Raw genomic sequence first — 8,018 nt, 5'->3', positions numbered from 1 at the left:
TAAGACGAGTGTTTCTCATAGTCTTACCCACAGGTTACCCGGTCACGGTGTAAGCTTCCTGCAGGAGGAGTCCGGTAGCTATAAATTAAGTGGAGGGGAAATTTCTGGTTGATCATAGCTAACCTACCCGTTAGCAGTCTTGGCATGTCATAATAACCCAAAACTTGTGACCCAGAGAGAGAGAGAGAGAGAGAGAGAGAGAGAGAGAGAGAGAGAGAGAGAGAGAGAGAGAGAGAGAGAGAGAGAGAGAGAGAGAGAGAGAGAGAGAGAGATGTTAACAATTTTATCTTCAGCTCTGAGAAATTCTACACACTGTTATAGTTGTAGATATATATATATATATTTTTTTTTTTCCTCGACAAAATGAAACTGGACGAGAAATTGGCTCAACTAACAGGGTTTCCGAGTGAGCGGGTCAGTCTGTGACGGCTCCAGCCTGCCTACATCTGCCTTGGCTGAACAGTAATGAACTTTAAATCTTTTATTACATTCTGCAAGATCATTTACACATGATTATCTGGGAAAGATCTGGCATGAAGGCTGCTGCTCACATCATAGTTCCCTCAGTGATATTAACCTATATCTTGAATTTATGACCGGTTATAATCTTACTGTTTTTTTAATTTAGATATGGGTATAATTAAAGTTTATTCTCTCTCCCATGCAAGGGAGGGTACTGTTGCTGGGTAAAACAATGGTTTTGTTTGCAGACCTCTCCACTGTGCTGTCCTGGCGCTGCCGTAGCCCAGGCATTTCCTTTTCTTCACAGTCCATTTTTTGCTCTGTTATCATATACATTGATAGCGTGACTATTGTGTACATATTCGTAGGCGTTGTGGCCGTTGTTTGCCTTCGATATTTCCGTGCATTTTGTCCTTATATTGGCGTCCAGCAGGAGACCAAGGCTGGTGATGGGTGTAGTGATGATAACGGTATGAAAACAGCAAACTTCGCTAATGATTGTGTAAATGTGGATATTCAACAGCTGCTGCAGATGATCGACTCCTTATGTTACAGTGTGGCCGCTCTGGCGTTAGGTGTTCAATATTCTATGCTGAATTGATTCTCTGAAAATAATTCGAATGATAACTTTGCAAATCTTGGAACAATAACTGAGGCAAAGTTGGTCGACTTTGATAATTCTATAAAGGAAAGCTGCAGTGTAAGTACAAAACCTTTCTGGTTTGTTTTAGTCATAAAGCTAAAGGAATGTATAAAACAAAATGAGACAAGTGAAGCTTGTGAACATTTCATTTGATAGTTACACAAACTAAGGTTACTTCATGGTATCCGCTACGTGGGGAAGACCACAACTACAACTATCAAAACTATAACCATTGATACCAGAACTACAGTCATCACTAACACCACAACAGCCACAACTGTCACAACTAAAATCATCACTACCGTTACGACGATCATCACTTACACCACCACTATCACAATCACAGCCATCACAACTACCATCACCATCATCACTATCACTACGACTATCATCACTAACATCATCTTCACTACCACAATACACGAGCACAACCCACTCTCCCGCCTCCTCCCTCATAATCCCGTTATTGTAATGCAATATTTTTCCTACCATTAATCACTTCATTTAGATGTTTATCTTTATGGTCCACAAGTCAGTGCTTCCTACAGATATGAAAGCATGAACAACATCTAAACATAGACTTATAAGAATCACTGAAGCATAAACTTTAAACTTTTTCAATCTAACGCTAAAATCTTCCACTCCTTCCACCTTGCAACAGCAGCATGATCACAGTACAAGCCTCAGTACTCCGTCATGAAATGTAAACTTTTATATTGCATCACTCAGACCATGCTTGTAGCATTCCTAGTTTGAAACGCTTTTTAAACTCACGCCAACATAATCGCAAGCTTTTAAATTTTCGTCAACTTAACACTAATCTTTCAACTGTAACATTTAAACGTGAAATTCTAAAACCTTTTATTTTAACTGTAACCTTTAACCTTCCTCCTCTCAACGTAGTTCAACTCTGGTTTTCGACCTAACAGGACCTTTTAAACTCGATCGTGAAATCATAAACTTATAAACTCTGTCATTCAAACTCGAGCTTTTAATCTGCGCCGGTGGAGCTATTCCATTTAACTGGTCATTCATTCCATCTCTGGCATTTAAACTCATTCACATCAACTCTTTTTAAACTCATACTCGCTTTGGATTGTCACGTTCTTGCTTCATTCATAACATCCATTCATCAAACCTTTGAATTGACCGCACATTTGTTATGCTTAAAGAGCATGACCACACCTACCCCTACGGGTGATTCCCCCGTTGTTGCTTACTGTTACTTACCCGTTAGTTACGTGTTGGCTGTTGCTAACGCCTTACTGTTGTTACGTGTCTGTAATGTCCATTTGTTACGGTTAAGTGTGTGTGTCTTTGTGTGTCTTTGTGTGTGTGTGTGTGTGTGTGTGTGGTGTGTGTGTGTGTGTGTGTGTGTGCGTGTGTGCAAAAAAACTTGAACAAAGACTGAGAACAAGGAAAAAGATTTTGGTAAGTAAATAACTACATTTTATTGTTTCAAAGTTTTATCAAGCTATGTATTGGAAATGTTAATCCCTAAAGGTTAAGGTATAACTCATAACATTTGCCACAACGTCCCTCTGGTAGTTTTGTTATCCACACTCGGACTAGAGAAACATGTGGTAAATATTATTAACAAAATTTATGAAAACATCCAAAGCCAGCGTTACGGGAGGAAGTACACTGAAGACGAGTATATGAATATCCAGTAATATCTTACCAGCCTGAGAGGAATTGTAGCAAGTGTTAGTCATATTTTCGTCATGTGTGTATGTGCAGAAAGAGGCAGTTTGTCAGCTACTACTGATACTGAGAAACAGTACCTGGGTAAACACTGAAACGGATAAACATGATAATTTTTCTTTTTTCTCTCACCTTGGGAATTTCGAAGAGAAATATTAGATATATGTAATCAATATCTTGTCAAAGTAATGAAATATCCAATTGGCTCTTAACATATATTGTTTTCGTGGTAACAAGTTAAACGCGTACCCGGAGCAGAGAATATGACGTCACATAACCTCAGGAACATTTCCTTATCTTTGTATCTTAATGAACTCACTGCGAGATTGATAATTACGATATGAGAAGATTTCCTTGCGGCTATGAACAAAGCTGAAGGCATTAATGGGCTACCACAACTTATCTTGAATAGAATGAGTTCACGAAGCTAACATCAACACATGATCTTTAGATTAATGATAAAAAGAGACACGTAGGTTGGGCATATCAAGTCCAGCCATCCCTGTTCGTGCCACTACACGTCGTGTCCCTGGACAGGTCCCCGGAGTACGTGATCATTCTGTGTAGGTCACAAGGTTACCGTGGTAATTTCTGTGAAGGTCACAACGTAACTTATGCAAACACCCGCGAGTGGATTAGTAGCACGTTCTCCGCACGTAACGCATTCGTGACGTGTCTCGTATACCACGACGCAAAATCTTTATCTTTAAGATGAGAACCTAGTTTTGGGCAGATACTGAGGAGCGAGGGATGACAGTACAAGAACATCACAACAAAACGAATAAGAACAGACTGATTGTCCTTCATTGGAACAGTTTCCTCCAGTAAGGTTCCTTCCGGTACCTGTGGAGACAAGGCAAGACAAGGAGGGAATCATCAACAACATATCCTTTGAAATAGTTTCTGGACGTGACATCTCTTGCTGACCAAACGTGAACAGTAACTTATATGATACTTGTATCAGAACGAATGTTATCTTCCAAGGAGATTATAGCAATAATATTTTTGCTTTATAAGAAAAGATGATTCAAGAAATCAGTGACAGAGTGATAAGCATATTGCCAAAGGGACTCGAGAGTAAGTGCATGACTCAGAGATAGACTAGTGAGTGCTACACACAACTCGAGAAGGCCAGAAGCTGACGGTGTCTGTGGGGTCGGTGGACCCCAGCTGACGATGGTTTTATGCAGGTCTGGCTGTACCACCAACGCTAGTGTTGCCAGGTGATGGTGCCATAGTCTTCTGCTGTAGCCGATGTAGTGTATGAAACGATGTACTTGCCCAACTCAGCACCACTTGATGGTCGTGATGTAAATGTATGCATGTCTTTATATATTTATGATACAATCATTAAGTACTGCTCTTGTAATTATATGTAAGTTTCATCAAGTCTAGTCTATCCACATTTCAATGCCCCCTAAATTCTCTCTTATTCTGTTTATTTTCTTTCTATCATTCTCTTTCTGTGATTTCTCTCGTATCAAACGTGGAACGACAAGAGAACCAGCACGACCGCCATAACAGAGGTTAACTTGGCACTTCAGAGCTCACCTCCTGACACGTTTGACCCCTCAAGTTCTCACTTCTGGAAAACCATTTCAGTAGACCGTGGTGCAGCACACGTCACATTAGGCCGCTCGGGGAAGGGAAGGATAGATTACGTTAATGGCAACTTGTCGAGGGAAATGTTAGTAGATGTTTTGTTGTGTGTGTTTGGCTTCTGCTGCAACGGCACAATTTACGGCCACATTAGATGTAATGGCTGAGACATTTTGTACACTCTTTCCTGTTGGGGCTAAGATGTATACGACCCCACTGCCTTTCCGTGTGTGTGTGTGTGTGTGTGTGTGTGTGTGTGTGTGTGTGTGTGTTTTACGTTGGAGGCTCCAGTCACGGACAGAAGTCCACATAAAGACTGGGCTATAACTGAAATATAGAGAGGATTATGGAGTAGAAAAAGAAGAGACAAGGGAAAGTATTTATGACTTTTGGAGGAAGTGAAAAACCTGTCGTTTAGAATGTGCCAGGTTATAATTATGGGGAAAGTTATGTGAGGGTAGAGACTACCAAAGCTTCGACGTGTAAGGAAAGAAACAGTTATCAAAACGGCCCACCCTTGCAACTTCCATATAATAATCATGTGACGCAGCAGCTTGCCGAGTATTTCGTGGTGCATCTAGCGGTGGGTATATCATTGGGTATAGAGGAGAAAGAATACTGCCAACTTTGTAAAACTTCACGTATGTGACGAGCTAATCTTATTTACTGCTTTCTTAATTTTTCATAAATCTTAACATTGTCTATACATGTTAGAATTCCTTCATCATTATGCTACTAAGTACGTTTTGAATAAATACAACTCTTTTAAGCTAAAACCTTTCAAGATCAAAATAGATTTGGAAACGAAACTTCAAAAAATGTTTCATTTCGGTTTTGGAAAATATGGACAAAAATAAATTCCACATAATCAAAATTATCTCACTTAATTTTTTCTCGTTAATAAAGATCTAAAATGGATCATTTCTGGTTTGATAATAAAAGAAAATTATTATTTCTGGGAACGGAGAAGATTCTGCAGTGGGCGTTATTTTGTGAAATAGGAAGAAATCTGCAACATGAAAAGTAAACTTAAAGGAAACAACCATGAACCAATTAATTATGTAAGTTGGCGGATATTCTGTTGTATTTTGTTACATTTCAGCCAATTAGTGGGAGGTGGGAGAACTGTACAGCCAGTCAAAAAGTCACATTAGATGCTACTCAAGCTAGTGATCAAGGAACTTGTGTCTGAATGTTGTACGTCATTTAAACAATCATGTTACCAATGCCTATGATAACTGGATACTCTTGTTATTATTTCCTCATCAGATGCCAGGGAGGAGTCTGTCAGTCTCCGGCCTCCCCGTTGGTCGTCTGTACTGACACCCATCCTCGTCCTCGCTGTATCATACAACTTCCTCCAGTGTCTTCCTTCTACTTACAGGCGAGATCTTTATGTCCTTAATCCATCTCATTCTATGACGTCTTACTGAGCTTCTTCCTTGTGGAGTCCAGATCAACTGATTCTTGGCACATCTCGTATCTTGCTTTCTTCATCATATACGGTCATCATAACACCTTGACCTGTTATTATCCGTTACTTATGATAGATACGTTGCATCTGAATCCTATTTTGTCTTACTGTTTTCATCTTATCAAATTTTGTAATTGCCCTGAGTGGCCTCACTGATCTCATTTCGCTAGCCCGGATCTGTGAACCTGCTCTGGTTGAGAGAGACTTTCCATAGATTTCTTGATTAGTTACGACTGACGCCATTATATAGGATGTTGAGCTTGTTTCAAAGACAACAAAAGCCCATGCTATGGTAGCCCCTAGATTGAGAGAGAGAGAGAGAGAGAGAGAGAGAGAGAGAGAGAGAGAGAGAGAGAGAGAGAGAGAGAGAGAGAGAGAGAGAGAGAGAGAGAGAGAGAGAGAGAGAGAGAGAGAGAGAGAGAGAGAGAGAGAGAGAGAGAGAGAGAGAGAGAGAGAGAGAGAGAGAGAGAGAGAGAGAGAGAGAGAGGAATAAAAAAAACTTTTGCCGTCCATTTTTTTCCGAATTTCGTTTCAGTTCCAAATCCCAGGTAGCACTGAGCATGTGGTTTTAAGTTATATTGAAGTTATATTGTGGTTGAGTTGACGTGCTATTAATGTTTGGACAAATTCCCAGCGATGATAAACTTTTCAATTAATCAAGACCTCCTTCTAAGACAAATAAACTCCATCAAAAATCTCTCAACTAAATTCCCTTTGAACGATGCATCTTATAACTGACTTGGTTATGTAAGCAAAGTCATTCCGAAAACATATTTTCTTGATCGGTTTATAATGGGAAGCTTTTGAAAACAACTCCACTTATCCAAAAGTATTACAGTTTAAAGAATTTCATCAAGTTAACAGAGGTTCAACATGCTTTGTTCTCGTGCTGGTAGTTAACAGAGCAGAATAAGAAAAAAAAAAAATAGGAAACGAAAAAACAAAAATAAGGTTAGAATTTTGTCTGGTCAAGAGAATACACTTCGTTAATGCTTAATTCAATAGAAGAATCAAACGCAAAATTTTTCTATTGAAGCCAAGATTATCATAAAAAACTGCCATTCCATGAATTATAAAATGATTTGGATAATAAAGCAACGTCTAGAGTTGACAAATATAAATCTCGAAAGTAAATGAAACGCGGCTTGCTGACACCGTAGAGTTATGCGCGGGTGTTGCTGAACCATTACATTGATGAACTCGTTTTCTTTTGAGGATCGTCACACAAATTGACTAACAACTGTACTCAAACACGACCCCTCAAAATTCTTAGATTTCTTCACCAGGGACGCACATAACAGACACTAAAATCGGGAACCTGCAATTCCAAGTTGTCGTAAAACCAAGATTGCTGAGCAGAGAAAACTTGGACGGAAGAAAGATTGGCAACGACACCAAAGTTCCAGCAGACAGAAAATTTGACGTTACCAGAAATTTGAGTCGAAAGGAAGTTCTTGAGTCAAAGTGTTCAGTGAGTGACAGAACACTGGGTCGTGTCTGATGAATCTAAGGTTGTTTCCTCCTGGTTGTGTCGTCCGTCCCATAGCCTCAACGTCTAACTCCTACTGACATGTATATCTCGTAGATTTTCTCAAAATAATTTCTTCTTGTTTGAATCTTCGTTGAAGACATTTCGGTAAAAATTGAGCCAAAGCCTCCATGCCGAATATAAACGATAGTAATCATATCTAACTCTGAGCTACACCAGTAACAATTTAACAACTTCCATAGCCCACTTCACTGTAACCTACTCAACATAAGTTCATTAACTGAACTATGAACGAAAAATACGATACTTTAAAAGATTATTTTATAATTTGATCAGACTCGTTATATCTATCAATTTCTATTCCTCTTGTGCACAATATGATGAGTTGCGTCAGCATGAGCGCTTGTCACATGACCCGGGATATTGTCCCAAGTGACCAGTGCAGGTCAGAGATATTGCACCACGTTCGAGTATCTTTTGATCTCTGTCATCATCACCATCTCTCTCTCTCTCTCTCTCTCTCTCTCTCTCTCTCTCTCTCTCTCTCTCTCTCTCTCTCTCTCTCTTTCTCAGTTATTAGGGGTGCACGTCACAGGAACACTGACACATAATCTGATAACAGAATGTCATAGATGATTTTATGAATA

The sequence above is a fragment of the Panulirus ornatus genome, chromosome 17 (assembly GCF_036320965.1).
Source record: "Panulirus ornatus isolate Po-2019 chromosome 17, ASM3632096v1, whole genome shotgun sequence".
Lineage (NCBI taxonomy): Eukaryota > Metazoa > Arthropoda > Malacostraca > Decapoda > Palinuridae > Panulirus > Panulirus ornatus.
Note: the sequence above shows the minus strand (reverse complement) of the source record.